This window comes from Oncorhynchus mykiss, chromosome 13, assembly GCF_013265735.2.
Source record: "Oncorhynchus mykiss isolate Arlee chromosome 13, USDA_OmykA_1.1, whole genome shotgun sequence".
NCBI lineage: Eukaryota > Metazoa > Chordata > Actinopteri > Salmoniformes > Salmonidae > Oncorhynchus > Oncorhynchus mykiss.
The window spans coordinates 40,580,356-40,595,932 of NC_048577.1; the positions used below are offsets into that span (position 1 = coordinate 40,580,356).

A 15,577-nucleotide genomic window follows, 5' to 3' on the forward strand; every position below is an offset into this window, starting at 1 on the left:
ATATAGATATTTTGTCTTTTTTTAATCCTTATTAAAACGTTGTGGTTGTATGCCTATATGTACTGTTTTCCATTTTTATGAACAGACGTTTCAGTATAGAATGAATGTAAGCAATGCATGATGGATAATGGTGTTTTATTCGGTTGTAGTTCCATGTATTTATTTTAAAAAAAAGAATGTAACTGAAAATGCAATGGCAGCCTTGCCATTGTCCATCAATACAAAAACATATATTTTTTCGTATAACATTTGGGGAAACGTATGCAGTCATTGTAGTCTTACATTTTGTTGGCCAACCAAAATTACCAAAACGTTAACCCGTACTAAGGCTAGAGTGGAGTTGTACTATGAGCTGGCTGAGTGTAAATACAAGGCTCTGAATGTAAGCACCTTTTCACTGGAAACTTTCTTGTGTTCAAATTATCGTCAGTGTGAAATAGCTACTTTTATGAGAACGATAAATCATGTGCAATACCTGCGTCGACCTGTGATGAGCAGTAAAACACCGGAAAGTTACAAGAAGAACAAGAATGGTTACCTTATCCGGTCATGTGACATTAAATGTTGCATACACAACATGGAATGTGTGGATATTTTTGTTGCATTACTTGCGTATATTTGGATATCATTTTAGCCACCTAAACATTAGGATATATTCCCCTTTTTCCTCTTTGCATCTTCAAAGAAACGGGGGAGGTTACTATGTGAAGGAATGTGTTAGGATTGGAAGTTTTCTCTTTGTTTCTTTTGAGATGGTATGGCCTCTGAGGACCCCCAAGACCAACTGGATGAGGCTATTAAAAAGCAGAACAGCTTGCTGAGGAGCTCAACCAAGAGAAGGACCCACAAGCCCAACTGGATGAGGCCATTAACGAGGCAAAAAGGCTGGCTGAGGAGCTCAACCCAAGTCGTACATTACAATGTAACAAGTCGTACATTACCGGTAATGTAACCCCTACAGCTCCCATACGTGCATATATATTCTCAACACACCTCCAGCACCACAGCGTTATGTTTTATCATTGCTTTTTGTTTGTCAAAGTAAACCCCACGTGGCACAAATGTGAATTTAAACGTAGACTCCGTGATATGACCTAATCACAGGCATCAATGATATTGCCCATTGAGCATGAGGCACAAGGGTGCACTTGTTAGCATCCTTGTGAACTTCTACACATGTTAGCTGTGTGAGTGAGCCAGAACATGGGTCTACTGCAGGTGCCTTTCCTCAGCTGACAAATCACTTCACCTTATGTGAAAATCAAAGTCTTGCTTGTGGTCCATATGTACAGAAGCAAGCCATGCTTGTGAGAGACTTTTATTAGTGGGCCAGCCAGGATAATTGAAATACACTTTTTAGGACAATAATAAGAAAAAGACAAACAAGCTTCCAGGGATTAGGTTCAGATGGAGACAAAGATGAGCGAGGACAGATTGTTCCTCAAACCAGGAAGGCAACTACATCCACTTCTGTTGGTAAGTTTCATCCTGTCTAGGTGTTCCATTTGATTGGTTCCTGATCTGACTTTTTCCTTTCAAACATACTGTATCATAGCATATTAAACATTTGTTGCCGTGCCATAGGCCGGTCTAGTACCATCTACTCACAGCACATAATACATTACATGCAGGTCTGATCCCACCTTTCCCTGTCTCTAACTGTTGTCTGTCTCTGATGAAAATACACATTTAACAAAAGGAGAATCAGAATTCCAGCAAATATTTTGAATTGAAAACCTTTTATTACCAATTTTTTCAGCTCCAAGGGCCAGTACATCAAGAGCCAGACTAGTGCAACATTTTGGGCCAGTCACTGAGGAGGAAGAATCAGGTATTGATGAGCGATTGAATAGATTAATCTATACAATTCCTTGTTATTCAGTGGCCTTGTAATTAGTTAATTGTATTTTTATTAAATCTGTAATTGGTAGTTGAAACAATAACAAAGCACACTCCCCTGTTTTGGTTAAAAGCTGAGTGATGGGGTTGGCGAAATGTAACCACTTTCAATTTTTTGATATAGCTATTATTGCAATTATTGCAACTTACCATCAATGTTATTAAAATAATAGTTTTAACCATATATCATTAATATAAATCCAAAAATGGCTTTATCAACTTCTGAATGCCTCGAAGTCTAACCCTTTCCTTTTTTGCATATCTTATTTTAGTGACAAGGACCAGTGGATTGGAATCCACTCCAGTTTTAAACATTGATGAAGAAATAGGTATGTTTAAATTGTTTTACTTTCAAAATTGGGGTCATCTTGGTGTTACTGAATTATACTGCCCTACATCTTTATTTTGACAGTGGTGCAACATTTTTAAATGTGACTCAAGTCTCCAGATTTTCAGACTTGAGATCAAATGTTTGATATGAGGTTACAGTACAGAATGTCACCTTTCATTTCAAGGTATTTTCAGACTTTTCTGATTTACCGTTTCGAAATGAAAGCACTTTACATGTCTAGTTGCAAGTAGTTTTATTAGTCGTATGTACAGGATACTGATGGTAACACCATCCAACGAAATGCTTACTTGCAGGTAGCTTCTCAACAATGCAATTCAAAATGCTGGAGTATAGAGACAAATTCAACATTTTAGCATCATGGTCCAAGTACTTCTGTAGGGTAGTGCAATAACAACATCCATATACTTCTGTAGGGGAGGGCAATAACAACATCCATATACTTCTGTAGGGGAGGGCAATAACAACATCCATATACTTCTGTAGGTGAGGGCAATAACAACATCCATATACTTCTGTAGGGGAGGGCAATAACAACATCCTTATACTTCTGTAGGGGAGGGCAATAACACCATGTTGACTCAAATGCTTCCCACAGTTGTGTCAAGTTGGCTGGATGTCCTTTGGGTGGTGGACCATTCTTGATACACACGGGTAAATGCGGGTCGTGAAAAACCCAGCAGCGTTGCAGTTCTTGACACAAAACGTTGGACCTGGCACCTACTACCATACCTCTTTCAAAGGCACTTAAATATTTTGTCTTGCCCAGTCACCCTCTGAATGGCACACATACACAATCCATGTCTCAATTGTCTCAAGGCTTAAACATCTTCCTTTAATCTGTCTCCTCTTCTTTATCTACTGTGAGCGGACCAAGTAATTGGGCGTCACTCTAAAGCGGGAAGGTGGAATAAATGAGTCAGGAGTAAGTTTTCTTGATTGAACACAGTTCTCTATTGAGGGCATTTGGTCAACACAAACACTCCAACATAATCAATGAAAATCTTCCAAGGAAAAACATACATCTTCTTCTCCAGATGAACATAATAGGATTATCTTTAAACTACAACAAGTCACGGGATTGTCACCGTCTTAGTGGTTCTTCCTGGATAGCTCCTCTCTCTCGGTGGCCATCTTCCAGAGATAGTTTTCCCCCTCTCTCTGCTGGTTCCATTCTCTCTCTTATAGGGGAAGGAGAGTATGTCATTAGTACCGTCAGCTGTGCTTAATTGCCTCTGGTTACCTTGTCTCCCCTGCCTTGTTGGGCTACTATCCATGAGCCCAGCCTGCCCTCTGGTGGTCCTTCCACATACCTTCCCCCCCAGGACCGAACCGGAGGGTCGGGCGCCAGACACACCGTCTTGGTCGCGTCGGGACAGCGCGTCTGCATTCCCGTTCCTCGATCCAGCCCTGTGGATGACATGGAAAGAGAACGGTTGTAAAGACAAAAAAACATCTGGCTATTCTGTTGTTATTGTTTCTCTTACCAGCCATCCACGTGAGGGGCGCATGGTCAGTAACTAATGCAAACCTCCGACCCAGTAGGTAGTACCGGAGATAATCGAGGGCCCACTTGATGGCTAAGGCCTCTTTCTCTACGGTCGCATACCTCTGTTCCCGATCGCTGAGCTTCCTACTAATGAAGAGAATCGGCTTCTCTTCTTCACCTTTACCCTGAGCTAGTACGGCCCCGAGCCCTGTATCCGAGGCGTCGACCTGCACAATGAACTCTTGTGAGAAGTCCGGAGCCTGTAGAACGGGATCAGAACACAGGCCATCTTTTAGCAATTGAAAGGCCACGTCTGTCTCGTCTTTCCACTCTACCTGGTTTGGCAGGTTTTTCCTGATGAGGTTTGTGAGGGGGTTGGCAATGGTTGCATATCCCGGGATAAAACGGCGATAATATCCTGTTATCCCTAAGAAGGCCCGAACGTCTCGCTTGGTCCGGGGTCGAGGCCAGTCACGAATGGCCCTTGTCTTCTCTGCCTGTGGGCGTATTTTCCCATTCCCCACGGTGTACCCCAGGTATTCCGCTTCGGACAGGCCCAGGCAGCATTTATTTGGATTGGCTGTCAACCCTGTGGCTTCCAAACTCACGAGCACCGCCCGTAATCGCAGGAGGTGACTATCCCAGTCCTCGCTATGGATGACCACATCGTCTATGTACGCCGCTGCATACTCTTGATGGGGCCGTAGAATGGCATCCATGAGGCGTTGGAAAGTTGCAGCGGCACCGTGCAGTCCGAAGGGCATCCTCACATACTGGAAAAGCCCCTCTGGGGTGGCGAAGGCAGTCTTTGGGCGATCCTCCGGAGCCACCGGCACTTGCCAATATCCCTTCGTCAAATCCAGGGTAGTGATGAACTTGGCCTTTCCTAAGCGCTCCAAGAGTTCATCCACGCGGGGCATGGGATACGCATCGAATGTAGAGATGGCATTCACGCCCCTAAAGTCGTTGCAGAGTCTCATACTACCATCGGATTTGGGGACCAGGACTATGGAACTGGACCACTCACTCGTCGAGGGCTCGATCACGCCCATCCTCAACATTTCCCTCACCTCTTTCTTAGCGATGACTCGGCGAGCCTCAGGAATCCTGTAAGGGCGGATATGCACCTTCTTGCCGGGTTCAGTGTGGATATGGTGGAACAGGACATCTGTTTGTCCTGGGAATGGAGAGAATATTCGACCGAAGTTCATAATCAGCTTGTCTAGCTGTCTTGACTGCTCCGGTAGGAGAGTTTGGCCACGGCGCATCTGTGGTAGAGCCTCCTCTTTTCCTTTGCCCTCCAGGGCCATCAAAGCCACCTCCTCCTCTCGTCCATGGTACGTCTTCAGCAGGTTTATGTGATAGAGTTGGACCTGCTTCCTCCTGTCAGGTTGCTTGATGAGGTAATTGACCGGTGAGACCCTTTTCATTACCTCGTAGGGCCCCCTCCACTGCGCCAGCAAGCGATGTTCGGCCGTGGGCACAAGCACCATCACTTTCTCTCCCACGGTGAACTCACGGGGGGTCGCGGACTTATCATAGGCCCGGCCTTGGGTCCTTTGGGCCTTCTCCATATGCTCCTTGACTATGGGCCACACTGCTGACAGGCGGTCTCTCATCAGGGTAACGTGCTCTATTGTGGATCGAAAGGGGCATGATTGGGTCTCCCAGGTCTCCTTGGCTAAGTCGAGGATTCCTCGACAGGGTCTGCCATAGAGCAATTCAAACGGAGAGAATCCAGTGGATGCCTGGGGTACTTCTCGCAGGGCAAACATTAAGTGTGGGAGAAGCATGTCCCAGTTTTTCCCGTCTCGGGACACCACTCTTCTCAACATGCTTTTAATTGTTTTGTTCAAGCGTTCACACAACCCGTCTGTTTGAGGGTGAAATATGCTTGTACGTATCTGTTGAACCTGATATAACCGACACAAGTCCTTCATCAACCGGGACATGAACGGGGTTCCTTGATCGGTTAAGATAGTCTTGGGGAGGCCCACACGAGAGAACATCAGGAATAACTCCTTGGCAATTCCCTTTGACGACATGTTACGCAGGGGTATGGCCTCCGGGAACTTGGTAGCGTAATCTATAACCACTAGGATGTACTCGTGTCCTCTGGCGGATTTTGGGAGGGGTCCTACGAGGTCCATAGCTATGCGTTCAAAGGGAGTCTCTATGATGGGGAGAGGAATCAAAGGGTTACGTAGGTGTGGCCGTGGGGCTGTACGTTGACATTGATCACACGTCCTACAATACCTGGCCACATCCCGGGTGACCCGGGGCCAATAGAATCTCTGCATGATTCTGTCAATAGTCTTGTCTCGTGCCAGGTGTCCTCCTAGGACGTGGGAATGGGCTAACTGTAGAACTGTATCCCTGTATGGCCTAGGCACCATTAGTAATTCCTGGTTTTCCCCCCTTCGTCGTACGACCCAGTATAAGAGACCCCGCCTGATTGCATAGTAAGGAAGAGGGGGCTCACCTGATCCGTCGACGTTCCTCCCGTCAATCACCTTCCTCATGGCCTCCCTTAGGTCTGGGTCTCTATGCTGCGAGGTGCCGAACTGTCCCTTTAATTCCTGGGGCAGGTCGACCTCAGTAGAGGGATGTGGAGGATGTTCCACATCCCCATCAGGGGTGACCGAGGAGAATCCCTTCCAGGTTCCCTCCTCGGATGGAGCTTCAAATATATCCCTTAGCGCCTGGTTGCTCCTTTCTTCCTGCGTTGTGTATAACCCTTCACATGTGTCTTCATCAGTGGTTTCCTGGAATATCTGTCGTAAACGTTGGGTCGCTATTTCTTCCTCTGCTGCAGAGGACGAGGACGTGGCTACGTCTCCTTGTAGGACTACTACCTCGGGCTTGGATTTTCTCTTCTTTCCTGTCCCTCTTCTTCCCGTACATAACGTCATCTGCCGAAGCTCCTTATATAGGGGACAGTCTCTCCCGATCAATAATGGCACCTTCAGCTGGGGCACTTTCCCTGCCCTGACTGTACACCTTCCTTTTGGAGTGAGAATAGGCAGATTCACAGTGGGGTAATAGTGGGTGTCTCCATGGATACAGGATACGGCTACTTTGTCTGGTAGCAGTGCTGCGGAGGTCACCATCCGCTCCTCTACTAACGTAACCATACTTCCCGAGTCGAGAATAGCAACCACATCTTGTCCTTCGACTCGCACCGGAATCTCTGAGGCTGGGGCTATCTCTGCTAACCAACAGTGTTGATCCTGCCCCCTCAAAACGGGATGTGTGGGGATAGGCAGTGATGACTCCGTGACCATGGGCTCATCCTTGCTAGGACATTGTGGGGCATAATGGTTGGGAGACTGACATTTATAACACCAACCCTGTTGTGTGGTGGCTGACTTCTCCCACCTCCGGGGGGGGTTTGGACGTTTCGGTGGCGGGCGCGCCAGGGTGAGTCACGGTACGGGATTGGAAGACTCCTTCCGTTCCTCGTTGTCACTTTTTAACAACTCCCCTGTAGACCGATATGTTTCTACCGCCTGGGCTATGTCGTCGGCTGACAACGGGTTGGCTTGCCCCACAACCCTTTTTAAGTCACTGGGTAATTCTCTCAATATCTTGTCCACTACGAGAGTCTCTATCACATGTCCTTGTCCCTTTCCAGGTTCTAGCCACTGTTTCGTCAGTCGTATTAATGCGAAGATCTGGGCACGGACGGGTTGATCAGCTGTATAGGGCCATTGATGGAATTTTACAGCCCTATCTCTGGCAGTCAGCTGGTACCGGGACAGGATCTCGGTTTTTAGTCGCCCATAGTCCGCAGCTTCGCGGGAATCCAGGTCAAAATAGGCTTCCTGAGCCACCCCGGTCAAAAGAGGGGCTAATGCGCTCGCCCATTCTGTGGGCGGCCACTCTTCCAAGGTGGCCGTCCTTTCGAAGGTCATGAGAAAGGCCTCAATATCATCCTCCTTGGAGAGACGAGGTAAGATGGCGTGAGCAGCCGCTCTTGGCTTAACTCTAGGTTCTTCTCGTCGGCTCAGCTGTTGTCGCAGGAGTTCCATGGTTGTCTGCTGTGCCGTGATCAATTGTTGTAGTAGGGCGGTATCCATCGTTCTTGAATGGTTCCTCCGGGTCTACTGGAAGAATCTTGATATACTCACTTATCCTTGTGTCACTCGTCCACCTAATGCCTGCATCCTCCACCAATGTGAGCGGACCAAGTAATTGGGCGTCACTCTAAAGCGGGAAGGTGGAATAAACGAGTCAGTTTTCTTGATTTAACACAGTTCTCTATTGAGGGCATTGGGTCAACACAAACACTCCAACATAATCAATGAAAATCTTCCAAGGAAAAACATACATCTTCTTCTCCAGATGAAACAAGAACATAATAGGATTATCTTTAAACTACAACAACAAGTCACGGGATTGTCACCGTCTTAGTGGTTCTTCCTGGATAGCTCCTCTCTCTCGGTGGCCATCTTCCAGAGATAGTTTTCCCCCTCTCTCTGCTGGTTCCATTCTCTCTCTTATAGGGGAAGGAGAGTATGTCATTAGTACCGTCAGCTGTGCTTAATTGCCTCTGGTTACCTTGTCTCCCCTGCCTTGTTGGGCTACTATCCATGAGCCCAGCCTGCCCTCTGGTGGTCCTTCCACACTACACTGAAGTGGATTTAACAGGTGACATCAATAAGGGATCATAGCTTTCACCTGGTCAGTTTGTCAGGGAAAGAGAATGTTTTGTACTCAGTGTGTTTTTGCTGTTTTAAGAACATTCAGAATTTCTATTTGACGATGGGATCAAGTTCTATTGTTTGATATTCCATTTGAGACTTTAGTCAATATGTTGGTCTGCCCTGTAATTGAATTTACTGTAGAATCAAAGCTGAGGTTTTTGGCTTGTCACACCATAGATTGTGCAGAGATATATTTGCTGTCACCTACTTACAGCCAAGCCAGCACTATATGCGTTTTAATAGATTCATTATTATGTAATTTTCTTAATTTAATCCTTTTCCCATTTTTGTGTTTTCAAAAGAGCAATACTTCATAGAGAAATTAACATCCTCCTAGCTGACTTAGAAGACCCTGAGTGTTCAAATCCTGCTGTGCCTGGTGCATCACACAGTTGGAGTGTGAGGAAGGAACTCTCACAGGATAGGTGGAGAGAGTCCAGGCCTGAGATTGTAGATTCTCTGCTGGTTGCAGAGCATGCTTCTCAGAAGATCTGTCAGTCATGCAATGTGAAAAGGGCTATTCTGCGATGTAGAGACCGTCTGCCGAAACAGCTTTTACTGTGAAGACTGCGATGTCTCTACACATGCAAAGTTCCCCCTGCACAACAGACCGTCCATGATCGAGGGGTTCTACACGACCCTTGCTCCAACTACAGCCATATCTCTCCACAGTGATGGCAAATATGCACTTCACGAACAGGGTGTGTTTGTGTTTTTATTTATTGGTTATTGTTGTATATAAATATTGTCCCTAGATTGTTTCTTACCATTGGATGTACCAGAGGTGATATGTGGTTGCCTGACAAGCACCATCCATGTTGGCCATGGAAAACATATAATCCTTGTAGGAATAAATGGTATGTGCAATACCTTCACGAACCAAACAGTGATATAGCAATGTAAAACAACATTAATTCAGACTACATTTTTTTCCTCAAGGTCGCTACAATGTTACAGTGCCTCTACTGACCTGCACAACCTGTCTTAGCACCTGGACAGCAAACTTGGCAGATCTGTTTAAGAATGGGTACTGGCCTGCCACTGTGAACTGTGACACCATATACCAGGTAGATCTGTTCAGCTCTTTTGAGGAGCTGAAAGTGTCAGCCCCAGGAATGTCCCATCTGGCGTTTATGTGGATTTTGGAGCAGCGAACTGACTTCTTTGGCAGGGTAACAATCAATTATACTCAGCTTTACCAATGTATGACTTCAGGTTAACTATGTTACATTTTGTTACAACACTTTGCGTAACATAACTTTATTTCCAGTACTACAACTATGTTAACATTTTAGGTCTCTTGCTACAGTACGTGTTAGCCTCCTGCACCACTGTCCTGCCATGCACCTTATCTGTGCCCCTCTTGCATCCAATATTTCCTGCTCTTTACAACATAAGTACTCGTCCTACTTTTGCGTTGGCTTTCACCTGCTTTGCTGTCAACACTATGTACTGGCCCTGCGTTAACTTAAATCCAGTAAGCCATAGTGAATTATAGTATGTTTTGTTTATACTATTGTTGAAAGTTATTTCATATATTTTCTATGTGTTTTTCCCTTACCAGAATGGAATGATCTGTGGGGACACTTTTCAAAAAAGCTTCTTTGAGTGGACGTACTTCCGCTCTGAAGTTGATCCAGTCTGTGATATACAGGACTTTGACTGCCCAGCCTGGTCTGTGATATACAGGACTTTGACTGCCCAGCCTGGTCTGTGATATACAGGACTTTGACTGCCCAGCCTGGTCTGCGATATACAGTACTTTGACTGCCCAGCCTGGTCTGTGATATACAGGACTTTGACTGCCCAGCCTGGTCTGTGATATACAGGACTTTGACTGCCCAGCCTGGTCTGTGATATACAGGACTTTGACTGCCCAGCCTGGTCTGTGATATACAGGACTTTGACTGCCCAGCCTGGTCTGCGATATACAGTACTTTGACTGCCCAGCCTGGTCTGTGATATACAGGACTTTGACTGCCCAGCCTGGTCTGTGATATACAGGACTTTGACTGCCCAGCCTGGTCTGTGATATACAGGACTTTGACTGCCCAGCCTGGTCTGTGATATACAGGACTTTGACTGCCCAGCCTGGTCTGTGATATACAGTACTTTGACTGCCCAGCCTGGTCTGTGATATACAGTACTTTGACTGCCCAGCCTGGTCTGTGATATACAGTACTTTGACTGCCCAGCCTGGTCTGTGATATACAGGACTTTGACTGCCCAGCCTGGTCTGTGATATACAGTACTTTATATCATTTAAACAATCCAAACAAGGTTTGCCTTTTCTTTGTCCAGTGTGAACGTTTTCAAATGCAGTGGAGTTCATTTTTAGCTTAAACGTTTTGAGTTTGTAATGTAATGAATTATCAACATTGTCAAGTGTCCCACAATCAGTTACTGAGGTTGATTGATATTTCATATGTCATATATTTAATGTATTTCACGCATCCTTTCAAGGGCTGATGACAAAGGATTCTTTGATGGCGTATTTATCTGCAAGGATGAGGATGTGTCTGACTTTGTGAACTATGTCCATAGAAAGACTAAACATGTACGTTTCCTGTGTATCTTCTAATCTGTGAAATAGGACTGGCCTCAAAGGCAGACTCGTTATACACTATTCCAATAAAAACACATCATTTTGGAGAGATGGTCATCCTCTCTCTTCAAGTCCAGGGTTGTTACACCACTCCCTCTGTTCAGAAATGCAACACACTTTACAAGCGCTTCTTTTTGACAGTCAATTTCCAACTTCTGATCTCCATTGTAGCGACCACAGCGGGTAGCTCTGCGCCCTCAGCTAGATTTTAAAAACCTAACCACTGTCCTGTTAACATTTCCCCCCCCAATTTTTTTCTTCTTCTACCTATACTCTTCTACTTCCTTGTCTAGGGTTATGGAAAAGGGTTATGTGGAGCATCCCAGTGGACAGCAGCTAAAGAGTCGTCAAGGGAAACAAACAACAAACTTGATGAAGAGGGACTCGAAGTTGCCGTCTGCCGCCACGGAATACTTCTAAGGAGCCTCAACATGATGCGTGGAGAGATATTTGCGTACCCACTGTTCTTGCAGAAGGAATTGTCTGGCAGCAGGAACATACAATTCATGTGTACGGATGTGATCTGAAAATGTTGGCCATACCTGACCAAAGTTGCTTGTCATTGTCCAGAGCTCGCCACTCTTCTAGACATGAAGCCACTCCTTTCCGTCATGCATGCAAAGGCACATCATTTGAAATGCCAGGTACGTTTTTCTTTATTTAACTGGTCAAAGACAATTTCCAGCTTCAGACCTTTACAAGGCTTCCCATTTAGATGTTTGTTATTCACATAATTGCAATATTAAGTCAATATTTTTTTTATGTAGATTAAGTGGGGAGGACGGAATCAGGAAGGAGCTGGCACAACTCTGGGGAAGGAAATGGAACAAGGGTGCAGCTTCTTGTCGAGGGCTGCAATCTGTTCCAAACAAGTGTCCAAAGGAGGTAAACAATTTGTTTAAGGTTGTTCTATTCAGCTATGTTTATACTTATCTGGTATAAGGAGTTCTATTTGGCTTTTCTACCAAGAACAGACATCCTAACCATCCAGGCCATGGGGTGGAACAGAAGGAAAAACAACATGCACAGAGTATTGTCCAGAAGATACTTGAAGGTGTATTGTGTGGATCAATACATTTATTCTAGAAGTATTATATCTATCTATGCATTTAATTTATTTTAAAACAATTAATTATTCTGTTTCATTTTTGTCATTATAATTTGTCATAATTCTCAGACAACAGCAAAAATCCAGGAGGAGACCCACACTCTCGAAAAGTTCAAGAGTGATTTGGGTTTAGGCGATGAGTCTGTATAACTGGACAAAGGAAGTTCAGCAATGGGCTAATACAGGTAAATGAATACAACAAATAAATAATCCTAAATGTAACTTGACGTAGTGGACAGGCTTGCGTACTCCAATGACCCTGAGAGCTAACCCTTAGAGGGTGTTTTCCACCGGCAGGTGCAATCAAGCCGGACAGGTGGAAGGGTAGGATGCAGACAAACATTCCCTGGTTATCCAGGTTGGGGCTCACTCACCCCCCACATAACAAATCATATACCCCCATCGCGACGTCCCCCAAAGACTAACTTGCTAGCCCCTGCTAACTGCTAGCTTGCCTGCCCGGTCTGCTAACTGTTAGCCCCAGCTAACTGCTTGCTTGCTAACCCGGTCTGCCAACTGCTAGCTTGCCTGCCCCGGTCTGCTAACTGCTAGCTTGCCTGCCCGGTCTGCTAACTGCTAGCCCCTGCTAACTGCTTGCTTGCTAACCCGGTCTGCCAACTGCTAGCTTGCCTGCCCCGGTCTGCTAACTGCTAGCTTGCCTGCCCCGGTCTGCTAACTGCTAGCTTGCCTTCCCCGGTCTGCTAACTGCTAGCTTGCCTGCCCCGGTCTGCTAACTGCTAGCTTGCCTGCCCCGGTCTGCTAACTGCTAGATTGCCTGCCCCGGTCTGCTAACTGCTAGCTTACCTGCCCCGGTCTGCTAACTGCTAGCTTGCCTGCCCCGGTCTGCTAACTGCTAGCTTGCCTGCCCGGTCTGCTAACTGCTAGCTTGCCTGCCCCGGTCTGCTAACTGCTAGCTTGCCTTCCCCGGTCTGCTAACTGCTAGCTTGCCTGCCCCGGTCTGCTAACTGCTTGCTAACCCGGTCTGCTAACTGCTAGCTTGCCCCGGTCTACTAATTGCTAGCTTGTTAGCATCGGCCTGCTAACTGTCTGAATTGCCGTGTCCCCAGTCAGCCCGACCACTCACTGGACCCATATGTTCACTTGGCTACGCATGCCTCTCTCTAATGTCAATATGCCTCGTCCATTACTGTCCTGATTAGTGATTACTGTCTTATTTCACTGTAGAGCCTCTAGCCCTGCTCAATATGCCTTAACCAACCATGTTGTTCCACCTCCTACATATGCGATGACATCACCTGGTTTAAACATCTCTAGAGACTATATCTCTCATCATTACTCAATGCCTAGGTTTATCTCCAATGTACTCACATCCTACCTTACCTTTGTCTATACACTATGCCTTGAATCTATGCTATTGTGCCCAGAAACCTGCTCCTTTTACTCTCTGTTCCGAACGTGCTAGACGGCCAGTTCGTATAGACTTTAGCCATACCCTTATCCTACTTCTCCTCTGTTCCTCTGGTGATGTGGAGGTTAATCCAGGTCCTGCAGTGCCTAGCTCCACTCCCACTCCCCAGGTGCTCTTATTTGTTGACCTCTGCTACTGTAAAAGCCTTGGTTTCATGCATGTTAACATTGGAAGCATACTCCCTAAATTTGTTATACTCACTGCTTTAGCACACTCTTTCTAATCGACCTGGCCGCGGTATCCTGGAATGACATTGACCTCATCCCGTCAGTAGATGATGCCTGGCTATTCTTTAAAAGTGCCTTCCTCACCATCTTAAATAAGCATGCCCCACTAAAAAAATGTAGAACTAGGAATAGTCCTTGGTTCACTCCAGACCTGTCTGCCCTTGACCAGCACAAAAACATCCTGTGGCATTCCGCATTAGCATTGAATAGCCCCCGTGATATGCAACTTTTCAGGGAAGTTAGGAACAAATATACACAGGCAGTTAGAAAAGCTAAGGCTAGCTTTTTCAAACAGAAATTTGCATCCTGTAGTACTAACTCAAAAAAGTTCTGGGAGAATGGAGAATAAGAGCACCTCCTCCCAGCTGCCCACTGCTCTGAGGCTAGGAAACACTGTCACCACCGATAAATCCACTATAATTGAGAATTTCAATAAGCATTTCTCTACAGCTGGCCATACTTTCCACCTGGCTACCCCTACCCCGGTCAACTGCCCGGCACCCTCCACAGCAACCCGACAAAGCCCCCACAATTTCTCCTTCACCCAAATCCAGATAGCTGATGTTCTGAAAGAACTGCATAATCTGGACCCATACAAATCAACCGGGCTAGACAATCTGGACCCTCTCTTTCTAAAATTATCTGCCGAAATTGTTGCAACCCCTATTACTAGCCTGTTCAACCTCTCTTTCGTATCGTCTGAGATTCCCAAAGATTGGAAAGCTGCCGCGGTCATCCCCCTCTTCAAAGGGGGTGACACTCTAGACCCAAACTGCTATAGACCTACAGTGCCTTGCGAAAGTATTCGGCCCCCTTGAACTTTGCGACATTTTGCCACATTTCAGGCTTCAAACATAAAGATATAAAACTGTATTTTTTTGTGAAGAATCAACAACAAGTGGGACGCAATCATGAAGTGGAACGACATTTATTGGATATTTCAAACTTTTTTAACAAATCAAAAACTGAAAAATTGGGCGTGCAAAATGATTCAGCCCCCTTAAGTTAATACTTTGTAGCGCCACCTTTTGCTGCGATTACAGCTGTAAGTCGCTTGGGGTATGTCTCTATCAGTTTTGCACATCGAGAGACTGAAATGTTTTCCCATTCCTCCTTGCAAAACAGCTCGAGCTCAGTGAGGTTGGATGGAGAGCATTTGTGAACAGCAGTTTTTAGTTCTTTCCACAGATTCTCGATTGGATTCAGGTCTGGACTTTGACTTGGCCATTCTAACACCTGGATATGTTTATTTTTGAACCATTCCATTGTGGATTTTGCTTTATGTTTTGGATCATTGTCTTGTTGGAAGACAAATCTCTGTCCCAGTCTCAGGTCATTCTTCCAGAATGGTCCTGTATTTGGCTCCATCCATCTTCCCATCAATTTTAACCATCTTCCCTGTCCCTGCTGAAGAAAAGCAGGCCCAAACCATGATGCTGCCACCACCATGTTTGACAGTGGGGATGGTGTGTTCAGCTGTGTTGTTTTACGCCAAACATAACGTTTTGCATTGTTGCCAAAAAGTTCAATTTTGGTTTCATCTGACCAGAGCACCTTCTTCCACATGTTTGGTGTGTCTCCCAGGTGGCTTGTGGCAAACTTTAAACGACACTTTTTATGAATATCTTTAAGAAATGGCTTTCTTCTTGCCACTCTTCCATAAAGGCCAGATTTGTGCAATATACGACTGATTGTTGTCCTATGGACAGAGTCTCCCACCTCAGCTGTAGATCTCTGCAGTTCATCCAGAGTGATCATGGGCCTC

General features: G+C 45.7%; 2 long non-coding RNA genes across 2 annotated transcripts; both read left to right on the forward strand.

Annotated features, from left to right (window-relative positions):
• The first annotated feature begins 335 nt into the window (after positions 1–335).
• LOC118938288 lies at positions 336–2,918 on the forward strand. The gene is made up of 3 exons (XR_005035542.1): positions 336–1,476; positions 1,760–1,831; positions 2,172–2,918. It is a non-coding gene; the product is annotated as an uncharacterized LOC118938288 (long non-coding RNA).
• Positions 2,919–8,366: 5,448 nt separating this feature from the next.
• Positions 8,367–12,632, forward strand: LOC118938287. Its single transcript, XR_005035541.1, has 4 exons — positions 8,367–9,144; positions 9,383–11,692; positions 11,816–11,933; positions 12,226–12,632. It is a non-coding gene; the product is annotated as an uncharacterized LOC118938287 (long non-coding RNA).
• Positions 12,633–15,577: the final 2,945 nt, after the last annotated feature.